Source organism: Panthera pardus, unplaced genomic scaffold (assembly GCF_024362965.1).
Source record: "Panthera pardus isolate Hobbes unplaced genomic scaffold, ASM2436296v1 HiC_scaffold_17, whole genome shotgun sequence".
NCBI lineage: Eukaryota > Metazoa > Chordata > Mammalia > Carnivora > Felidae > Panthera > Panthera pardus.
Window position 1 is genome coordinate 12,692,758 of NW_026526732.1, and position 24,108 is coordinate 12,716,865.

Consider the following 24,108-nt stretch of genomic DNA (forward strand, 5'->3'; position numbering starts at 1 on the left):
ACTTGGTTGTGGCAGCTTTCAGAACTAATAAAATGAATCCAGAAGATACACTGGCTAAATTATCGATGCAAATACCTCCTTATCCAACTCCAATAATTCCAACGCCTAAGAGACGGGATAACCTCTAGCAGAAAAATAAACACAGTGCCTCACGAAATGCATTCCCTAGATATAAAATAACAGAAAGCTGGAAACACACTAAAAACCCCAAAGATAAATGTGATTCCAGAGTTCTGGTGCCCTGGTTAGTTTTAGATATTGTTCCTTATCGAGAAGAAAAGCAAGCTTTCTCCGAGAAAGAAGTGGTGGGTGTGGATTTGGGTGTGTCGAATGCTGGAGCTTCTGAGTCAGAGGGACCAGGGTTTGGACACGGACTCTGCTACTTTGAAGCAAAATGACTTCGGGGAAGTTTTTAAGTCCCCTTGAGCCATCTGTAAAATGGGGGAGATAGGGATTTACTCCAGAGGGAGTAAAGAGTACCAAGTCTGGGACGGGCCTACAGTACAGAGCCTAATGCACAGGAAGTGGGTGCGAATGCCACGTGATCCTACTACTACCTACATTTACAAGACTCTCAGACCATGTTTTGAAAAAGAAAAAAAATCACCAGGACGCTTCTTACATCCCTGATGACTGCACATTTTCTACTTTAGCTAAGATTTTTTTTCCTACATTTTTCACCATCATTTGGGACACACACCATTTGCCAAATGAAAACATTAGCGACCACAAGCTTCTTTAAGGTGCTGTGACCTACGATGCTTGAACAAACTCACTTTGGGGGGAAGGGGCCGTTAAATCACGGGTATCGTGCTGGGTCCCCAGGGTAAGCTGTGGGGACGCTGGCTTCCTGACGGGACCGACACTGGAAGTGCGGAAGGAACATTCTCTATCTGGGATTCGTGCTGTTGCTCTAAATCACCTCTGACCTCAGCCTGGCATGGAGAGGTGACGTCTACTCTACTATAAACGCAGCCACCAGTGGGATATCGCTGGGAACTTCTTCGTCAGCTGCCAGTGCCCTCTTGGTGTGTGTGTGTTTGTTGACTTTTAGGTCTCCACCTCTGCCCACGCGTTCGAACAGCAAACAAAGCTGGGGAACTGGCAGGGAAGTCTGCACGATCTGAACGGTCCAGGAGACACAAGAAGGAAAAAGAGGCAGGGAGGTAATGATCTCAGTTTCCCACAGATGAAACAGTGGGAGCTGGGCGAACACCCAGGCAGGAGAGTGGAGATAATGATACAATGGTGACGGTGGAGGAAGACGGATGGGAAAAGCAAGAGTGAGGGGTGTCTGGAAGGCACAGGAGGACAGTGTGGAGACCGCTCTGCAAGCTGCTGGGGCCCTTCTGCAGGAGGCCCCATGGCCAGAGAGGGCTCGGGGCACCACTCGCCTGTGCAAACCGGGACACGGGGGCACATGGAGCCTTTCTGCCGGAACATTCTCCTAGAGCCCACATTCATTTAGAGACAGAGAGGAGGGGTGCCTGGTGGCTCAGTCGGTTAAGTGTCTGACTCTTGGTTTCGGCTCAGGTCACGATCTCCCGGTTCATGGGATTGAGCCCTGTGTCGGGCTCTGTGCTGACAGCACAGAGCCTGCTTGGGATTCTCTCTCTCCCTCGCTTTCTGCCCCTCCCGCCCCTCAAAATAAATAAATAAACTTAAAAAATAAAGACAGAGAGGAGCTGCAGAGTTAAGTGCTTTGATACAGCTATACCATGACTAGTCTATTAAAACAAACCTATATGTCAGACTAGAATGCAAAGGTCGCACACGTTTTATCATCACACAGGAAGGAGTCTTGTGATAAGACATTTCAGTGCTTGTGACCGACAACTGTTGTGCCCTCAGCCCCTGGAGGACGGGAGGGTGCATGGATGGGAACCGGTGAGATGTGCTGTCCTAAGGACATCAGGAGAATGCCCCCCACCCCGTATGGTTTTGAGAAACTTCTCTCAGCCTCGCCCTGTTGGCCATTCAAAGTGCCTCTGACACACAAGTCTTTATTTGGGGAACAGGTGTGTGCAGAGGATGTGCAGAACCTTCAGGAAGATTCCAGATACTGCCCCACGCAGGGGATCGTGACTCTCCTGATGCCCCTCGCTGTGGCAAGCCACCCACCCTCCTGCCTAACCTGGAACCCAGGCTTTAAAGGTGAAAGAATTCAGGGCAGGGAACCAGCTAGGGTGGGCCAGCGGACCCAGGGACAGGATGGACTTTCTTGGTAAGGACGAGCCGCGAGAAGGGACAACCTGTGTCCTTTCCCACCTTCCTCTTGGGGCCTAGGAAGGCCTGGGAAGGTCCCAAATGTGAAATAAAAGCCACGCATCATATTTCCCAGTGGCTTCACTCTGACATCTTTTCAGATCTTGATACGCCTTAGATGAAAAAAGGGGAGAGTGATAAGCGGGAAGATTTTAAAATCAGGAACACATTACTTACAGCTTGCAACACTGGCCTTTGTGGCTGTGATATCTCAGCCAGCGTGAGCCACTTTCATTAGGATTGCTAGTGAACCTTGTGGAAATATGTGTGGTCTCATAAGAAGGGCTGATGGTGTGCATATGCAGGGGTGTGTGTGTGTGTGTGTGTGTGTGTGTGTGTGTGTGTTAAAAGGGGTAAATAGTCTGTAGTTAAAAAGCACCCACAGGGAAAACTCAAGTTCTGTTGTTTAAAAACAGTAATTTAAAATCAGTAATCACAGCTCACATCCCATGACATGGGTAAATGTGATTATCTCCATTTCTCTGGTGAGAAGACAGGTGCGAACTGGTTCCTGATGATGACGGTGACTCCAGGGAACTTATTCAGGTCAGATACCTGTTTAAAGTCGGTGGAAATCTACTTTGAGAGTAAAGATTTCAAGTGAAGTTCCACTTTCCAATTAGAAGTTTTAAAAAGCAAATATTTTATTTACTTTTTAAAATGGTATTTATTTATCTTGAGGGAGAGGGAGAGGGAGAGAGAATCCCAAGTAGGCTCTGTACCATCAGTGTGGAGCCCGATGTAGGGCTTGAACTCATGGAACCGTGAGCTCATGACCTGAGCCTGTCAAAACCAAGAGTCGGACGCTTAACCGACTCAGCCACCCACAGGCCCCTGAAAAGCAAGTGTTTTAAACTGAGTGTATATTTTGGTAGAGAAGGAATTTGGGATCGAAGAAAAACGTCTGGGCCCCAGCTCTCATTTGCTTATGAACTCAATGGCGTGTCCTCAGCACCTTGTGTCTGAGTGGCCCGACTGGCCCGGGCAATGCAGACGGGTTGGGGTGGAGGGGAGAGGGAGGGACCAGACAGAACAGCGAACAGAACAGCAGAAGCCTCCAGGAGCGGGCGGACTCCTCTCCTCCGGGGGACGGAGAACAGACAGTGCAGGGTGAAGGCAACCGCTTGCTGGCTTGCTGATGCCAGCGGTCACGGGCCTGAGGGCATCAGGACCCAGGCTGGGCACCGTGTTCAAATGCTGCCGGAGCCGTTGTGGTCAAGACTCAGAGATCTAGAAGCTTCCAGCCCGTGCCTTGAGCCTGGAGGACACACGAACCTTCCAGGGCTGGCCAACCACCGTCTATGTCTCTCACCTGCAGGTTTTCAAGGATGGAAACCCACTCCATTCTTACAGAAATTTCTGGCTTTCCCTTGGTGACCCTGAGAGTGACCTGCAGGCCCCACTCCCATCCTCTCCTGTTCTGTCGGTTCTCTCCTGGCTTTTACAAGACATCTGGCCAGTTCCTAGTGAAACAACAGCTCCCATTTACTGAGTCATCGAGATGGCTCCAGCACTATGCCAATGGCTTTATCTAACAGACTCATTTGATTACTCCTTTACAAGAACTCCCATCTCTGCTCTTCCCCCCCCCCACCTCCCCACCACCCCTGACCCGTGCACCTGCCTGCCAGTGTTCCTCATTCTCTCTTCCGCGGGCTCTTCACGACCCCGTACAACCACCACAGGGCCCATTTGCTCTGGTGACTACTTTCTCCATCTAGGAAACGTCTGTCCCATTAGAAATCCCAGAGTGGTCGTTCACTGCCCCTCCCACCTTCTCATACCCCCACCCCAGTCCTGCTAAGGCTCTCTTCGAGAACATACACCCTCTTCTCTCATTTCTACTTCTCTCAACTTTCTGTAGCTCCCCCGACCAGGAGGGAGAGCCTCTGCTTCCACGCACCCACCCACGGTCCCCTCTTTTCTCTGCATGGTGCTCGGCGGCAGACGTGATGTAATTAGAATGATAACATTCTCCTACTTCACACCGGGCGGGAGCCACCCATCACACCTACAAGCAACACAGACTTCAGTCTCAGCTGGAATGTCTCTAGGGAGAGTTTTTCCTTGGCCACACTTTCTACTTTCTCTCACCACCGCCACCCCCAAATTCTCTTCTTCAGACTCTTGCTCTCATGGTTACATCTATTACAACTGAAAGTACGTCAGCCATTTCTTCGTGGCTTTCTCAGAACATACAGGGCATGCAGGTGGCTCACGCGTCAGAACGTATGTCCTGTGTGGGAAGGTGCTTGTATCCCCGCACTGTAGAAAGTACCGGTTGAAGGTTGAATAACAGACCCATCTGGTACTCGGACTTTCTTCCTGCCCCTTCATTCCACCCCACCTACCTGACTCAGGCTCTCAACTTTTCAGCTCTCTTCGTTTTAGTGGCACATTCCCACCAATAGCTTGCCTGCCAGTAGAATAAGACCACACATCCCACTGGAGACTTCAGTTCCTGGTTCCTTCCTCCAAGAACTGTAGCATCTAAAGCCTGAGGTGGAATTCACGGGCCACGTTTCTGTCTAGCCAAATCACCTTCAAGACGCAAGGCAAGTGATCAGCCATCTTGAAGCTGGAGGCCCCAGAATGATAAAGGGCTTCCAATGATTCATTGGGTTTGAACATTTTTTTTTAAACCCACATCACATTCATGATTTCCTTTACCAGGCTGCCAAAATATATGGCACATCAGGAAGGAAAGGGGAGTTAGTCCTGGCTGGGCACTTGCCCCAAAACATGAACCTGCCCTGCTCCCTTTCACCCAGCTCCCAGCCTAGTCTGGCTCTGGGCAGGGGACCTAATACCTGCATGTGTTTACCTGTCCTTCTCTTAGTCTCTGTCTGGGTGACGCTGGTAGGTGGGTAGGAGGGTAGGTAGGTTGGACAGATATCGGGTTCAGCTTCATCGCGACCACTTAAACTAGCCATGATGTTGGGAGAGTTACCCTATCTTTCTAAATCCCATCACACAGATGAGAAAGAACACTTGTAGATCTATTGCGAAGATTGCAAAAATGTATTTAAAGTGCCTGCTGTGGTGTCCTGCATCTAGAAAGTACCCCCACAAATAAGGTGTGTTCCTTGTGTGTGTGTCACTAGCTGGGTGTGTGTGAGGGGCAGAGGGGGAGGGTACGTCCTTTCGTAGGAAAAGCCCCATTAGTGGTGACCTCCATCCTTGAGTCCTACTTCCGCAAGAGGATGGTCTCTACTGAGTCCTTTTACCCTCAGTGGTCCCACGACCTCTTCCGGCTGGCAACGCGCTCTGTTTTCTCCCTCGGGGTGGTGGTGGGAGAATGATTTCAAAGTCACCAACCAGCCGGCATTTGGCCCAAGGAATTTTCATTCTGGTTTTCTGGGAACGTTATATAACCTTGTTGAGGCCATATAGATTTTTACCAGGGTCTTGAGAAGGATCAGCGTTCTCACGGAGTCAGGGTCCCCGGGAACTGGATGAGCACACCTCACCTGCCCTCTCCAGAGGTCACGGGAAAAATAGGGAAACGGAAATGAACAAAGCCAGGTTTGATTAGGGTGACCTCTCCAGAGCAGTTTGGCTCCTTAAAAATAATAGCATTAAATTGACGCGTGTATTTGTGCTCTGGAAATAGCACCCATCTTCCTCACACAGGTGTGTTGGTTATTTCGAGGGAAAGCATGCAGGAGAGGCAGAGAGAGAGAGAGAGAGAGAGAGAGAGAGAGAGAGAGAGAATCCCAAGCATGCTCCACAATGTCAGTGCGGAGCCCGACACGGGGCTCAATCCCACGAACCAAGAGATCATGACCTGAGCTGAAATCAAGAGCCAAATGCGTAACTGCCTGAGCCACCCAGGCCCCCCAAGATGGTGGAACTTCTCACTTAAAGTTGTCAGGGGGCCGACACGTGGCCTGTGAATGAAGACAAGGTTGCAGTCCAGCGGCTGCTTACGTGGCCGACCCCGATGACGCCGACAGCTATGACGGACCGCCATTTATACCCCCTCTCCTCCCATTTCCAGGTCTCCCAACACCTCTGCATACCAGGATGGCTAGACACAAAAAGCAAATGTGCAACGAAAGCCAGCATTTTTTCTTGACATTGACTGAAAGCAAGGTTTTCAACCTTCTCGAAGGATTAGAAATAGCCGTGTTCTTCCTCAGTCCCCAACACGCTATCAGGCTTTGTTGAGTGAAAGAGGAGGGACTCTGCCTGTCCTGGGTCAGAGTCGTGGCTGCTCAGGTGCAGGATGTGGACGCTCCCGTCCTAAGTGACGTGTGGAAAATGGAAGCACGCTGCGGGAATGATGGTGAGATAGAGAGAGATGCTGCCTTTGCTCAGCATTTTGTATAAACATCCTGGTCACTGGTTTATAGATGAGCAGCGGTTCTCTCCCCGTGCGTCAGAGCCTCGTCACAGTCTTGGTGACATACAGCTGTGGTCAACCTGGCTTGGATGCAAAGATCATGAGGGCCTTGTGGCTGGTGAGATACTAAGATATTCAGACACTGGCTTGAAGCAGCCACTCTGATTCTCTCAAGGCTGTCCTCAAGAGGTGGTCGGACCTGGCGTGTCGGGCAGTCAGGTCCCCCTCCCACCCTGGTCCTTGTACCACTAGGCAACATTGGTCTCCGTATGGCTGATGCCCGAGTTGGGCTCTGGGGCTTTTAATGTTTATTCATTTTTGAGAGAGAGACAGAGACAGAGACAGAGACAGAGCGCGAGCAGGGGAGAGGCAGAGAGAAAGAGAAGGAGACACAGAATCCAAAGCAGGCTCCAGGCTCTGAGCTGGCAGCACAGAGCCTGATGTGGGGCTCAGACCCACGAACTGTGTGTGAGATCCTGACCTGAGCTCAAGTTGGACGCTTACCTGACTGAGCCACCCAGACACCCCGGGGCTTTTAAAATCCTAACAATAAGGTACCCTGAACTCCCACTCCACCCTTAATCTAAAGTCTCAAAAAGTTGCTTGTATGAAAGGGGAAATTTTAAATCCCTCAAAGGTGAGATTCATGTTGATGGTTCTGCCTCAAAGATTCCCAATCAGGCCAGTGGCCAGGGCGGAGGGGCTGAAGGCTGTCACTCACCCCCCACCTCTGCCACACTATGTATTTTCATGAAATATCCCAGACCCTCCATGCGGGGCACATTTTACTATTGAAACCCAGAGCTACTGTTAAAAAAAAAATTATCCTTGATCATTTTAATGCTACTCTAATGATAACAAAAATGGGATTCGAAAGCAGCAATGAAGAATTTAGCGAAACAGAGTTGATAGAAAGAAATTCATTTCCTGAGATTTTGCTATGATATTTTCCTCTCCTGGAAAACTTGCTTCACTGGAGCCCTTTCCAGGTGAATTTCCGTCAGTGATTCAATTCTCCATCCGATCGATAGGTATTTAGCCCTCACCGGGGAGGGCATACAAGGATGGGGCTCCAAGTCTGACCTTGTGAGCACTTCAGGCTGTGCCGGGAAAGAGGCCCCAGACTGCCGGGGGGGGGGGAATGAGCAACGCTGGGCCACGGACACCACCAGGACCGTGCACCCTCTGGGCACTGTCCTCGCTACACCATCACTGCTGCACAATCCTGGCCACACTCGCTGGACGCCTTGTTTATCGGAGGCGCTGCGCCGACGGCTTCATATGCACCCACCTTCCTGATCTCCAATTTAGCCGTGTGAAAATGGGCTCAAGAAGGTTAAATCACGGGGCGCCTGGGTGGCTCAGTCGGTTAAGCATCCGACTTTGGCTCAGAGCACGATCTCAGGGTTCATGAGTTCGAGCCCCACTTCGGGCTCCAAGCTGATGGTGCGGAGCCTGTGTGAGATTCTCTCTCTCTCTCTCTCTCTCTCTCTCTGCCCCTCGCTCACTTGCACCCTCTGTGAAAAATTAAACTAAAAAAGAAGAAGCATCCTAAACCACATGTTTGCGTCCCAGAGCTGGTCAGCGGTGGAGACAGAACAGAGCCCATCGGATGACTCGGTCAGGACTCCAACACACTTACGGACACACACACACAGGAGAGTCACAGCCCCCCCAAAAGTGCACGCCAATCACGATGAGGCCGCTCTGTCCAGCTCAGCCGAGCCTCCTGGCAAAGCAAAACTCTAAGCGATGCATTTAAGACGTCCCTGGGGCCCTGGGAAAGAACACCCACACCCCGTAAACCACGGAAACTCACGCGATGGTGTCACGCAACATGGGACTCAAGCCCACAACCTGGAGATCAAGAGTCCCATGCTCCACTGACTGAACCAGCCAGGCACCCCTCTCCTTTTTCTTTTTTTTCCTAATAGAGTATGCACACGTGTGTGTGCAAGCGAGGGGGGTCGGGGGGAGGGGAGGCAGAGAGGGAGAGAATCTTAAGCAGGCTCCACACTCTGCACAGAGCCCTTCTGATCTCTAATCGAGCCGATGTCACCTCGTCATCTGGGAGGTCTTCCCGGCCCTCCACGCACAAAGTACTGGCCGTGGCCTCCCCTGCCCCTTTCCCATTCCTCCCTTACCCTTCTCCCTTCTCTCTGTAGCACCTGTACCCACCCAGCGGATCACATCAACGCGCCTCTTCCCGCTTGATTAGAAGCCCTGCGAAATCAGGGACTTGGCTTTGTACACCATTACGTTTCGGGTACCAGACGGGGCCTGCCCTATAGGACATGCGATCTTGTAACTGAGTCGGTAACATTTGTGGAACTCTTGAAATGAACAAAACGCCGCCCTCCAGGTGGGCGGTGGAGACAGAGGTAGAGGGCTCAGGCCACGAGTCCTACCACCCCCTGCGCGCACGCTGCCCCCTCGCCTGGGGCTCCGAGCTGCTCCCCGCTACGCGGCTCCCCGCCTCCCTGCCTTTGCTCTGGCGCTTCCTGCCCCCGAAATCCCAGACCACCCCTCTCCGTGGTCAAAGCGCAGCTTGAACGGCAGCTCTTCGCGAATCCGGTTCCATTGCTCTCCCCCACCTTCGAGATCCTGACTCTTCCCCCCGCAGCACAGCCCTTTCTGGTTCCTCTAGTAAACCGTGACCTCGTCTTCCCTTGTAGAAGTGTTACGATGGCCCTCCCGACCATCTCCGGGGCAGGGCCTCTGTGCCTCCTTACCTAACCAAGTCACTTTTAAGTCTTGCCTTTTTTCTAGAAATAGCCAAGTTGTCAATTTGGCCTACGATTGAACAATATTTCTGTGGGCGGTTAGAGTCCAGACGCCAAGTCAAAAGCCAAACGGGCACTCCGAGGCTCCTGGCATTTACTTGAGCAACAGAGACCCTGACCTGCCAGGTGACATGAGTCATGGGCATATTTGGGACTAAATACCAGGCACTCTGTCACTAAACCAATATTCCCATGATCTCAGTACGCGCTGCCTGACAGGTAGGAGACCTGAAAACAATATGCTGTCCTCAAGATCCGAAGAGAAACAAAACAAAACAAAAAAACACCCGGCAAAGTCGAAATTAGTGTTTAATAAAATGCAAACAAAACATCTCGTCACCTTTTCTTTGGTTAGAATATGGCAGCCACAATCTTATCTGTCTGATAGGATATGAGCCGAGAGCCTTCAGAATAAAACTACGGGCTTCCAAAGTCTCGAAACAGCCACGAGGGCAGGAGCACACAGTGTGGCTGGAGTTCTGAAAGCCAGGGGTTGTATGGAAAGGAAGGCTGGAGAGCTCACCACAGGCCCGTGTGGGTCCAGCTCAGGGATCTGGGTTTTATTCTCAAGAGCAATGGGAACAGGGGTGTGGGTGTCTCCGTGCGTGATGTGTATTTGCACAATGAGATTTTGCACATTCTGGAAGGTTCCTTTGAGGTCTGGAAAGGAAACTGAAGGAGGCCTGCGAGGAAGGTATTGTAATAATTCAGGGGAGAGGGGACGGTCATTTGGATTAGCAAACACAATGAAAATAAGGAGGAGAGCACAGATTTAAGGATCTTTTGGTCTTTCCTAGGTACACTCCTTGGGCCTGAGCTTGGACCCTTACACGGAATTCTGTTTCACAGTCGACAGTGTCCTCGCACTGTTCAAGCGATACTCCAGAATATTTCATGTTCCCCTCGGGCTGGAATGAAAACACTGGCAGACCCCAAGGACAAAAGAGAAAATTCCATTAGGACATAGTTCAGGCTTGGGATTATAGTATGCAGTGGCTCGGATGGTGGCCCCCAATATACGTTCATGTCCTAACCTCTGAAACCTGTGAACGTGACCTTATTCTGGAAAAAGGCTCTTTGCAGATGTGCTTGCAGATTTCTAGACAGAATCACCCCGGGTTATCTGGGTGGGCTCGAAGTCTAGTGACAAGTGTCCTTATGTGAGAAAGAAGGAAAAGAGACGCAGAGAAGAGGGGTGGCAGGGGAGGACAGCGGCAGCCCTGGGAAACTGCCACATGGAACAAGACAAGGACAGGATGCTCTGGGAGGTGCCCCAAACTCCCTTCCTCATCTGCGCTTATCCCTCACATACCAGAGGCCCCCCAGCATGAGGCTGGGCACCCGTGACCTGAGACCTGCTGTTCCCCTGTGCCAGGCTCCGCATGACCCTCTTCCTACCCATGGAGAGCTCGCTCTGTGGCCCTTTGAAGCAAAGCGGTTAGGGGAGGGAGCGCAGGGCCTTTGAATGGAGGAAGGGACCAGATCCTGTCTTGGGGAAGAGTTTGAGAGAAGGGCAGAAGGGGATTGGAGAGGTCAAGAGCACCCACAAAGCCCTAGATAAGCTTGAAGGAGATGCTTTCCAGGATCTGAAAAGGAATGTCCTTAACCTGTCCATCTCCCCAGTACCTTCTCCACCATCTCACCATGCTTCTAAAACCTGGGCATAAGGGATGGCCCCTCGATATTATCCTTGTTCTTGCTGGCTGGGGTGGGATGGTCTGTACTGGGGCTGCTGAGCATGTTGTACAAGTTGCATACTGCACAAATGCACCTGTGAGGGGGTGAGCAGGACCTGAACTCCAGCTGTGCTCCTCTTGCCATGCTGTGTGCCTTAGGAGCACAGAGGCTCCCTTCTGCAATATGCAGAGAGGCACAGGGTGTGCCAGCAGCAGCCCCTCCCTCTCTGGAGTCAGCCTGACCTTGGTCCCCAGCGCCAGACCCTCAGTGGTCTCCTGTTGGTCTCCCGCAAGAGTAGCACCAAATTCTCTGCCCTCATGATGAAACTCTGTCCCCCAGAACAGTCTGTATCTCCTGCCTCCTTCCCCCCACGTCCTTTCCTGCCAAAGTCAGCCTCTTGTGCCCAACGCTGCCAGAGCAGCTGGGACAGTTTCTGATGGAGGAAATGCCCCAGTCCTGTCGAAATACTATTTCCCCTATTTCCCGGGCGCGGAAATTCCTCACACCCTCGGCACAAGAAAGCTGTGATATCATGCCAGGTCAATAGGCACGTAAAGCAACCAAATGCATATCAAAGACATTTTCTAGGCTTGCCACATGGGGGGGGGGGGGGGGGCTCTGCCAGAGCAGTTTCCCTAGAAAGTGTATTCTTAGCCATTTCGGAAAAACGCAGACTAGTCAGTCACCTTTACTCTATAAATGTCTGTACTTGTTAGAATCATGTATAATAAAAATGTGTTCTTTCTTTACTCGGGTCATTAAAAGACAAACCAAGAAAAGTTTGAGGTCCTACGACCCAGCAGCCGATGTGAAAGGAAAACAAAAGGCAGTCATTCAAGATCTCGTATTTTCATCTGAGACTTAGGACTTGAACGGTCAGGCGTGATTCCCTCCTTCCTAACAACACGAACTGTAATTTAAAGTCACACGATTTCACAGTGCAGAATGCCTTCAACCCAACAGGTGGGGTCTGTAAGACACGGAAGCTGCTTTCAAGCCTTCTGTCCCTTCTTCCTCAAAACTAGCCCACTAAGCAGGCACAGCTGTCCCTGTCTTACAGCTGGGACACTAAGGCTCAAGGAGGTGAAGGTTGAAGGCCAGCGTGCAGCGGAGCTGAGACGTTCACTCCAGGTACGTTGGTTGACTCTGTAGCCTGAGCCGCTCAGCACCAGACCGTACCCTCTGCTGGGGAGAGCGGGGGTCCCTCCAAGCCTCTCCCATAAAGTGCTCTCCGTGCATCCCGCAAAGTCCTGCCGCTTACAGCTCAGCCACAAGGGAGCCTTGTGTGGTAACGTTTTCTCTTTCATTGTTAAGGGGCTGCTGGCGTGGTGAGGATTTAATAGGGATGGCTGTCGAATTCCTGTATCCCGCCCCGCCTCTGTTTGGCCAATGAGCCCACGCAAAAGCTAAATTACATAAAAGAAAACACAAACCACCCTTCTTCCTTTAGGTCTTTGCCTAATGGTCTAGACGATATTTGTGTGTCTCCACCCTCCCCCCACCCCCCCACCCCACGATTCATAAATTCAAAATCTCATCCCCAGTGTGATGCTATTTGGAAGCTTTTGGGAGGTGGTTAGCTTGTGAGGGCAGAGCCCTCACGAACGAGGTTAGCACCTTTATAAAAAGGGACTCCAGAGAGCTACCTGCCTGTCCCTTCCCCCCAGGGAGGAGGACGCAGGGGGAAGATGGTCCTTACCAGACCCCAAATCGGCCAGAGCCTTGATCTTGGAGTTCCCAGACTCCAGAGCTGGGAGAAAGACATGTCTGTGGTTTATTAGCCTCCCAGTTGATGGCGTTCTGTTATGGCAGCCTGAACTAAGACACCTACGTTCCACAACGAGTGGCCTGAATTCTTTTAGACCTGCCCACATTCCTGTTAGGAACCTGAGCCAGACTGATTCTTCCCTGCAGGTTAAAACGACGTGAATTTTCAGCAGCTACAGCAGTCTACCTCATTCCCAGTGCCTTCAGGGCACATGGAGTCCTCCGCTCAAGGGAAATGGGACCTGTGTCCTGCGTCCCGTCAGCACTGTCTGACTTGGGCTGGGATCCAGACTGGATTAGTTGAACCCGGGCTTAAACAGCCCCGACCCACCCTTGCTGCCTGAGACATGCAATGAAGCTGGGGGCCGGGGGCGGAGTGGCCGCCTGAGCTCTATTCCGTTGTGCTCCTCACCGCCCTGCCCGGGGTGGGGGTGGGGGTGGGGGGTGGGGGGGGGCTTTCAAGCTTCCTTCCTCTGAGTTTCCTTAATAAAATTGGTTCTTAAGTATTGGAGGATTACCAAGCTCTTTGCAAATCTGATGCAAAGCTATGGCCCTTGCCAAAGAAACATTCCAATACGCCTAAGATCTTGCATAAAGTTCAGCGTGTGCACAGCTAGGAACCCCTGGGGTTCAGGTGCCATTCAGCTCTGACGCTCCACCTTTCCAGGGTTCTGTCATGAGGGAAGGCACACCGTTAACCTCCGCTCTCCTCCCTCACGGAAGACACTTCCCCAGGGTCACAATAGGCAGAATGAGATAGACTTTCTCTCCTCCCCCAAGGTGTCTGCATGCAGGAATCACCTTCATCCCCAAAGGCATCGTGTTTGTGTTTTGTTTGTTTGTTTTGAGACAGAGAGCGAGTACAAGCGGGTGAGGGGCAGAGGGAGAGGAGAGGGAGACTCTTAAGCAGGGGCTCCTTCTCACAACCTTGGGATCATGACCTGAGCCGAAATCAAGAGTCAGACGCTCAACGGAGCCACGCGGGCACCCCAGTTCTTTTTTTAAATGAAGTTAGTTTTCACTTATTTCAGATGAATGCAAGGCAATAAAGAACAACTAGAGAAGAGAGACTCGTTAGACTAAAAATACAACCAGGTGTCAGACGCTAATGGGCAACGACCTAGGATAGGTAAGGAGTGGGAAGCCCGCGCGACAGCCCCACCTCTGTCCTTACGGATGTGCCTGGGGCCGTGGCCAGGAGCCATCAGCAAAAGTGCCATCAACTCACAGAGTCAAGCTGGCCTTTCAAAAGTGTCAACTTCCCAGATTTCCTCAGATTGATCTGCCAGGCAAATCCTGTTCCCAAAGCCCCGGGCAGACTCCCCCCATCCTGGGAAAACAGACGGACACAAAAGCCTTATCTCTGAGTATAAGGTTGTATCACTCTTTCCAACAGGCTAGCAATTGATGAACAATTCAGTTGTCGGGAGGGGAGAGCCTCCCGTGTGGCAGTGAGCCTGGCTGCCACTCCACTCCTCGTCACTTTCATTAAGCTGACGTCACTTGATCACCCGCAGTGTGTGTCCCAGTCTTGGGAATGATTAAACTTGATTCTACCCTGGGGATAAATAATGCCAGCCACCATTTCCTGTGCCAAGTGCATTCCATGCTCTGTCACGAATCAGTTAATGTACACGGTATTTTCACGACGCGGACCAGAAAGCTGTGGGCGTGATTATCTCTACTCTACAGATGAGGAAACCAGGGCTCATGGAGGTTAAAAAACTCACCCCCTTCACACAACAAACAGGAGGCAGAGCTAGGATTCAGGCATAGGCTTACCAAATCCTTCTTTCCTTTCCTCCAGCCCAGCAGCTCCCAGACTCAGTCTGCACATTAGGATCCTTCCACTTCGTCCCCCAGGGACCTTTTCACACTCCCAACGCCCAGGACATACCCAGAAATTGCAATCTTTAGGGAAGGGACACGGGCATCGGTATTGTTTTGAAGGTAGCCACGTGATTCCAATGTGCAAGCCAACTGGGGAACCAATGCGAAGGGTTTGGAAGCGTCTTCAGCTGCAAACGCTTCCCAAATAACCCAAGTGCAAATCAGGAGAAAGGAATGAAAAGGAAGCAAATTAAAGAATGAGCTAAGAGTGGCTGAAGAGACGTGCGTGAATAGAGGAATCTGTTTTCTCCACGGGTAATGGAAGAAACTTGATGAGAAGTAACTTCCCTGACGCAAGAGTAGACAACTCAAATGGGTGGGGTTCTGGTTTCTAGCAACTTGGTGTTTTTGTTTTTTTTTTTTTTTTTTAATGTTTACTTATTTGAAAGAGAGAGAACGAGCAGGGAGGGGCGGGGGGGGGGGTCACGGTACAGAGGATTAAAGCTGGCTCCCAATGCGGGGCTCGAATCACGAACCATGAGATCATGACCAGAGCCGAAGTCGGACGTTTAACCAACTGAGCCCCCCAGGCTCCCCAGCAACTCAGTTTTACGGGATGAACTGAAATACACTGAGCATAGCTCTCCTATTAAGTGGGGTTTCTCTCTGCCCCACTCTTGGGGGGAGAGTGACTGTTTAGTTGGTGTCTATTTATACTAGAAGCTGCTTTTTTATGCACCAGGGTCTGTGGCTGGCACTGCCCACACTCTCCAGACCAGTACCGTGAGCCTTCTGATGGCCCTTCTGTAACAGCAAAGCCTGGTAGGGTTATATCCAGAAGAGCATTTGTTTTAGTGCATTTATGCAACATATTCAAATTCCTTAAACACTGAAATTTGTTGAAGAAGCCTCAGTCCTCTACGATGCTAAGAAGAAGAGTTTATTGGGATGTTATCTTGTGGAACCTTAATTTGAAATGTTTGATGGCCAAGTATACTGAGGAATTACTGCTTTTAGTTGGACCGTAAGTAGAATTTTGGCCACATGGAGCATGACTGCCATGTCTTGGCTGAAGTCCAAGAAAGGATAATTAGCAAATGATTTAGTGGTGGTCACACACTTGCTTTAGTTCATACTTTGCTTTATTTTAAGTAACACGTATTGCCTGCAAGGGCCTAGTGTTCGTCACTGAATGGAAATGCTAGAATTTCCAAAGCTTATCACAAGTCTTATATTCCAGTTGGGTAAATTCCTGTACTTAGATCTGATGGATCTTTCTGCTTCAGATAAAAGATCTGAGCCAACGATGAATGAAATCCACAACTTACTGGTTTTCTATTCGTTTTGTTTCCCTCTTTTGCACTTAATGGCAATAGATCTCACCGCGATATAACTAGACCAAAAACATGAAGTCAACCCTACTTCTACGCATCTGTTTACTGGGACAGGGATCTACCGAAACCAACCTTGTCGTTTGTGTGCTGCTAAGATGGACCCAGGAAATTGACACTCACTTCAGAGAAAATGTGGGCCAAGAATAACTTTCTAGGTATTTCTCCCCACTCTCTCATTATCATGTATCCTTTAGTTTCAGTAAGTGTAGTGTATTTTTTTTTTTTTTTTTGAGAGAGAGAGAGTCCATGACCGTGAACGGGGGAGGGGCAGAGAAAAAGGGAGAGAGAGAATCTTAAGCAGACTCCACACCTCGCACAGAGTCCAACGCGGAGCTCCATCCCATAACCCTGGGATCATGACCTGAGTCAAAATCAAGAGTCAGATGCTTAACCAACTGAGCCAGCCAGGTGCCCCAAGTGTAGTTTTTCTAAAAAAAATTAAAGAGCTCTTCTAAGAAACTCTGAATTCTAGTGTTTTGATAGTACAAATGGCATCTGGTGTTCTATTTATAATTTTCCCAAGACTCTAAAGCCAAAGTCATTGTGCTTGAGAGTAGTTTTTGTTTCCATCCACTTATATTTGGAACTTGTCACATCTCCTGTTGAATTTAATGCAACTTTCTTGGGTGGTGGTACTTGCTTCCTCGCTACTGTTTAGGGATCTAGAAGAAAAGAGGGGGTCCTGTTTGGAACCTGTGAGGAGGAAGGCCCACTGAGAACATATTTGTGAAATGTGGCCCCAAGGAATGTTGCTGTGAGGCCACTGGAATCGGGTAAGTCCTTGGAAATACTATACCTTTGAACAGGAGTGTTTGACTAATGTACGTGAATATAATCCTAAGATTCTGAAAACCAAATGAACAATAAACTTGTTACTGACTAGAAAACCGCAAAAAAATAAAAATAAAAAATAAAAACAAAAAAGGCCAAAAAACAGAAGCTGTTTTCCACACTGGAATGTTGAGCTAATAACCTGGTCATTTTTAGGGAAACATGTGGCGTCTATCTGCCTATGTGAGCCTCCTTTGCACTCGTATCCTAATATGTGACACACCCCTGTCGCTCCTTTTGAATATGCAGATCATGATGATAAGCACAGACATCATTTTAATTCATCACCCCACCTGCAATCAACACAGCACCCGGCATTTAGTAAGTCCTACATTAAGTATGTGTTGGGTGAATGAAGGAATATTGGTATTTGAAGACAGAAGTACAACATTCTGATAAAAAAGCCAGAAGCTGGGAAAGAGATGGGGCCTCAGTTGTGACCGGGCCTCCCACGCAGAGATGCAGGCCTCGACTTGGGGGGTGGTGATCACTCTCTGGGCGGGAAGCTCCCCAGCTCTTATCACAGAACCCCCGGCTGGCCTGTCCTTCCCCGTGGTCTCCCCAGCTGACCACGTCTTTGGAAGTTCTGCTTCTCTGTGACCTGAGTGCATTCTGGCCACTGTGCTATGGCCACCAGGCCCACGAAGTGTGTGCATGGACATATGCTTCCATCTACACAGGTGAAACAAAACTCTTAGAACATGGACATTTCTGGCAAAAAGGACTCCCTTTCCTTCATTAGCTTTTCTCCTTTGTCCATTAGTAATAAAAGAATGGGAATAATGTAATGAGAGTGAGTGAGGTGCCAATGGATGTCTGTTAGCTGGGGCTCTTTACTGAGCTTGCGTGACATGGTGGGGGACGGGGAGTGGTGCTTTTAAATATTAATGCAGCTCTTCACGAAGGGTCCTTTAAGACCATATAAAACAAGAATTTGGCTCAGTCTTCATAAGAAATTTTTAAAAAATCCTCTGAATAGGAATTCCTTCCATTCAATAGGCATCTTCCCCTCACCCACGATCGCCCAGGCAAAATTTATAAAAGGTACATTCAAGTTCCTTCCCAACTGTGCATACTGACAATCTTAGCCGACTGAAAGCCACATTTATTTCCAGAAATATGGATCATTTGGTGGATTTTAAAATTGTATTAATATTGTACATAATATCTTCTTAGAAAATATATTTGAGCACAGTGTTGGAACTTGTATATTTTATACATATATATACATATATATACATATATATATACATCTATATATATGTGTGTGTGTGTGTGTATATATATATATATATATATATATATATATATATTCCTTTTATTTCCTTATTGCCCATGGGTAAAGTCTTTTTCTATGAGATTTTTGAAAATGCTTTGGGGGCTCCTGGGTGGCTCAGTCAGTTAGGCGTTTGACTTTGGCTCAGGTCACCATCTCATGGCTAGAGCCCCAACTGAGCTCTCTGCTGACAGCTCAGAGCCTGGATGGAGCCTGCTCCAGATTCTGTGTCTCCCTCTCTCTGCCCCTCCCCTGCTCATGCTCTCTCTCTCTCTCAAAAATTAATAAACATTAAAATTTTTTTAAAATGCTTCGAAAAAGATGTGTATCTGAGAAGAAACAAGAGAAGTAAACATAAGGTTTCTCATAGATACTAAAAGGTACAGTAAGTACCTATGAGACAATAAATAAGACCAAGTCTAAGCACTTCAGTAGGCTCCCCTCCTGGTAATCTTTAAGCAACCCTCTGAAAGCCCTGCTATAAAAACGATGTGATTTGATGACAGCCACAATAGTGTGGAATATTCCCCAATTTTAAAAATTGGATCAAGAAATAGTGGATTTAGGAAAATTACTAATAATGAATGGAAAGAGGCCTTCTTCTAAAGCATCACACTCACCCACTTTCTTAACTGCTTGTATTCTTAAATCATTTAAAACAAATTGCTTTCGATAAAAGTAATCATCTATGTGCAATTTCTGTGCAGAGACCATTCTGAAGCAGATGTTACGGGTTTTTTTCTCCCCCTCTGAAGAATTTATTAACCACAAAGGAACTGCTTGAAACCATCTTATTTGAATGAGATCTCGGTATTAGAATTCAAGGAAGAGGCCAGCGTTTACTTAGAAACCAAACAACTCATATCAACGATTCTTTCTAATTGTGTAAATACCAAATAGCTTCAGTCTGTCAAAGTCACCTGATACTATTTTAAAATCTAGCTCAAAAAAAAAAATTTTTTTTTTAAAGCTTTCCTTTGCTGCATGCAGAAGGAAGGGAAGGAGGGTGGAGTGTTAAATATTCACGCTGCTTCACAAAGAGAGCTTGTCCAGATGCTCAGGCAGAGGGTGGTGGAGGTTTTGGAAAAGGGAATTCATCCAGGGAACAAAAGCATGAACGTCTGCCCTTGTTAGGGTGCCTCTTGGGAGTTTAAAAATATTGCCTTGATAGTACACCTCCAGCTAAGTGCTAAGACTGCGCGTGAACTTGGTTCTGAAGGAATGATCCTTATTTCTTAAGTTTGTTTGCTATCCTACTCTTTCTCCTCCCACCCCATCCTCAGAAAGGAACCCCAGAACCTTCTATTTATTTGTCTTTTTTCTCTACATTAAGAGTTCCAAAATCCCTTTGCTTATATATGCACTAGAATGTCCACACGAATCCCCGAATCCAGGCTGTTCCCTTTGTGGGGAGCAGGTGGGGTGGGGGCAGGGAGCCAGATATGTGGCGTATCTATCTGCCAGTTGTACCTTTGGCCACAGAAGAATGGAAGGAAAGGGATCTTTGCTTATTTCCATACCAAATTTAGTGCCAAGCAAGGTCTAAGCTTTCTGAATAGGCTCACGTGTTTGGATTTCTTTGGAGTTTAAAAATTTCTTACTAGAATATTGTGGAATACACAAAAATATACTCTAAAACACTGGGCAGGGAGTCAACCAAAATAGACGCGATCTAAAAGCCTATAGCTGTGGCTAAATTACCCACAGCCTTCTTCAATTTTCTACTTATTTACTGGAAAATATAATCAAAATATAATTCTATTATAATCAATGTAACAGAAAATATAGTACAGTCAGAATCTGAAGAAAGCAAACACGTAATATTCCTGGGGAGGAATAATCTCTAAGCCGTGTTGCAGAATGCATCATCAGAGAGAGCCTTGGCCCTCGTAAAAAGCCCAGCCTTTCCAAAAAAGAACAAAGAGTGGTTGTGCAAGTCTAGAAATCGACAGCAGTTCGGTGTAAGAAACTGTGAAAGACCCAAACCACATATGCACCTCTCTGTCTAGACACAGGGTGATACAAAGGGCTTGGCTGCTGGGCAAAGAGGAACCACGAAAGATGCGCTGAGCCAGCTACAAGACAAAGTAAATGACTAACAACCAAAATCAGTTTCAATTTTTATTATGAACGTCCAAAGTAGACAGCATACTGTGAAAGTGTTAGGTTCTCACTGATTAAGTTTCAAGAGACCACAGACTACTGTATTCCAAGCACTTTAATTTGTGACAGAGCCAAAACAAACAAAAGAATGATAAAAAATATTCTTTTCGGTGTAAAGAGTGCTCTTATTTGAGTTGCTGTTGCTGTTGTTGTTTTTTTCCCTGCAGGTATTGTGAACACTGATCATTTCCAAAACGCAAATCCTGGTCTGGTACTTGCAGCAAACTTTGATAAGCTCTGCCTGAATAAGAAGCTAAGAAGAAATGTACTTATAAAGTATGTTTACAACACAATGTAATATGCCCATTCATTGTCATTTCCTTCTTCTCCCACTAGGCTTCTCTTCTACCACCTGGGTACCTGCTGTTTGTAATAACGGGTCACTGAAGGCTGGAATGAAATACCCAGAAGACTATATTGAACCCCGGATTTCCTCCAAGCTGCATTGTTCTTTCAATGAAAGCTTAAGACTTTCAACGTTTGAGACTGTCCGAGGAGACGACTAATAAGGGATTAAAGTCACCAGTCAAGAACTACAGTCTATGCGTGTCGTGTTCAAGGAAAAAAGCCATGGTTTGCTAAAGCTATGGTTCTAATAATCTGTAGTTCCAACACAATACGACTTTTCCCCCCGGCAGGGTTTCCTTGCAATCTGCCCTCTCCATCACTGGTTCTGGATCATGCTACAGCTGGAGTTGGTTGCCATTTATATATTCCAATCAATTCTGGTCCTGTGGAAGGTGCATATCTCTTACAGATGCAATATTGTTCATCTGAGTGCATCCTCAAAAAGAACAATTATGAACTGGAAACTCATAGAGTTTGTGTTTAAAATTTATAAAATTAAACCTGTTCCAACAGGTAATACAGGGAGGCATGCTTGCAACCCGTGGATTCAATCAGAAACAATGTCTGAGAGCACAGAGCCTTCTCAATAGGTAACGGCGGCTTCCTTTTAACGCTTCCTTAAACAAGATCCGATGTGATGCACATTAGAACTTTGAAGCACGTCTCATTTATTTCTACAAGGCCTGGGACACGGGAAGGTGCCAGAACGTCATTCATCATCTTGCCTGTTGACAAAAGGAACAATAACTGGTCATCACTGATCAATGGAATAACTTTTCCTAGTTTTTTTTTTTTTTTCCAAGATAATTCCTAAAGAAGAGATGATGTCAATACAACAGCAAATGTTTCAATGTTTGATGAATTTCTGTGCTTTACAACGCCATGTCTTCTTCCAGGAGGGCAGGAAGAATGAGAGTGTGCAGTGTTCATCTCTCTCCTCGTGCTGGAATTGTTCAGGAGAGCCCCCTGTCCTGGAAGTGAGCACACCCAGGTTCCAGACGCGATTCCACCAGTAACTATGTCACCTAACCTTGCCGGGCCTTCCTTCCTTCACATATACCCAAGAAGACCTCAGTGGGTGAGTTCTAAAAAGAAGGCCAATCCAACCACATTATTGGGTTCATGCGGCCCTGCCTCCATAGCTCCATACAGACCACAACCAGGTATAACCTTTTCAGTCTGTGGCAACGGCTAGGCTTAAAAGAAGTCTCAAACTGTTAGTGTATGAAGTCAATTAAAACCGTAAGCGATAATGTGATTAAGCTAAGTGGGTATAAACTTCTGAAAGCACCCATTTCCCCATCTTTTGCTGTCTTAAGATCTAAGAAGTGTCTTTGGTGGGGGGGTATCTGCTGGTTTTCTCAAATTAAGAAATAACTGTGTAAAAGCTGAAAACCACATTAAAAAAGATAGCACAGACACCTGCTGTAAGAACATACTACATAGCCATAAAATTCAACTAGGTGGATGTGTTTAAGTAGCTGTAACTGGTAACTTTACCGAGGTACACGTTGCAGAGGTGGGACCTACACACAGGAAGTCTGACCCTAAAACTGATGCTTTCAACCACTATGCCAAATTACTTCACCATAGTTTGTTAAAATAATAATGAACTGGGGCTGGAAAGTTTAATGGAACTCTCACAGACGCCCTAGGTACAACCAGGAATTAGGTTAAATATTTGGAAACTTCAGGCAATTAGTTCCCATTAGTAACAAAATGATACATTTCAGTAATTGACAAACTATATTTAGTAATTACGATTTGATCTTTATGCCTCTGTGGCTGGTAAAACTTAGACGATGCCAAAACAACCATTTATTTATGTTATATTTACTTTTGAAGGCATCCTGGTTGTTACGTGTGCTAAGAAAAATGCGGAATAATTGTTTCATCTTTCTACTGTGTGTTTGGCAGAAGGGGAGACACAACTTTGTGAAATGTGTGAACGATCCACACAAAACAAAATAGGCACCAAGGTATCTATTGCTTCAGATTATTCTAAGTATTTTGCTAGTGTGTTCATCCTTCAAATGCTGACTTAAAAGCTACTCGAGAGAAAACGACAATGAAAATACGCTCATTTTGACTATCAGTAGCTACAGCACTAGAGGAACAGAGCCATTTCCTTCAATGTGGATAAGATTTGCCAGGTTGTAACAGGATAGGCTTGTCACAGAGCAAATCAGCAACTGTGTGGTAAAAGGCACCGAGACCACACCGGGGAATAAAACGAAAAAGACACAAATTTACTCAAATTGTAGGGCGGGGACATACCAGAATGATCTATCTAACACATGCACATACACACCAACACAGGCTCAATTTCTGTGTCTTTTGTTGCCAAGAAAGAGAAGTAAAGATTTCTGTCTTATCAAAAACATTTTAAATAAGCAAAGAGGAAGAAAATTTACTATGGGATTCTGGCAAAAATTTCTATGCTGGTGGATTTCGGGGATGTGTATATCCTAAGTCCCTGACGGAATCGCTTCAGAGCATGTAAAATGATCCATCACCGAAGAGGATGGATAGTAAAAAGTAAACATCAAGTACTCATGCAAACAACAATTCAGAGGTGGAGATAATGGTCACAAGGCCTGTATTTGGAGACTGCTGCAGTTATCAAAGTGCCTTCACATTTATGAACCTTCTGGTTCTTATAAAGGGGGACCCAGCCTACACATGAAGCAGCTGAGATTTGAGGGCTTAGGCAGCTTGTCCAGCGTCACGTGGGAACGAGAGTGGCCGAGCCACTGAGTGGGAATGAAAACCGGGTCCTGATTCCCTGGCCAGTGCTCCATCTTTTCGACGAGCTGTCTCTGGCTAGCAACACTGCGTTATCAATGAATTCGTTATTTATTATTATTACTCATCTCTTCTGCCTAGTTTTGTTGCTGCCATGACCCCTCACATATTAAGTGCCTTATGAAGAAGCCCTAACCTTGCAAAGCAGATAGAACCGTCTCACCATGTAACAGAGGCTTGGACTGGGGTTTGGACAAATGCCTTGCCCAGGGTCACGTGGCAAAGAGCGGAGCTGGACATCAAAGCCACGGCGGCGGTAAGAGCTCCTGCTCTTTGCATTCACTGTGTGTGCCGTCTTGGCGTATTCTGGGTTCTGGACCACTAAGCCCAAGTGTGCATACGTGCTGTGCAGCTCCATCTTTAGCAGCATAAGCTGCTTCCTTCATCTAAAGCCTCGTCACAAAAAAAGACACCCAGCTGCCCTACAGGTCTGCCCCAGAGCAGACACTCCGCATGGGTAGCTTATCCCAAACTCCTTAAAGAGCCAGCGCACTCCTTGTTAGCAGCTGCCAATGTGCGTCACTGTCCCCCATAATAATGGCTATAATTTCACAGAAAAGAGTAGGAGGCCAAAACGCCCCCTTGTCAATGAGAACATGGCACAGAAGATGACTTTTAATTTAA

General features: G+C 47.6%; 1 protein-coding gene across 6 annotated transcripts in view; it reads right to left on the reverse strand.

The window, feature by feature from the left end:
* SCAF8 (SR-related CTD associated factor 8) overlaps positions 1-24,108 on the reverse strand; it is a 205,132-nt gene that overhangs the window by 26,498 nt on the left and 154,526 nt on the right. For 2 of the 6 annotated variants that reach the window (XR_002070811.2, XM_019412646.2), the window contains one exon: positions 20,277-21,404. The exons of the other annotated variants lie outside the window; for them this stretch is intronic. The gene's annotated coding sequence lies outside the window, so the exon portion shown is untranslated. Of the gene's footprint in view, positions 1-20,276; positions 21,405-24,108 lie in introns of those variants that run through there. 6 annotated transcript variants of the gene reach the window in all.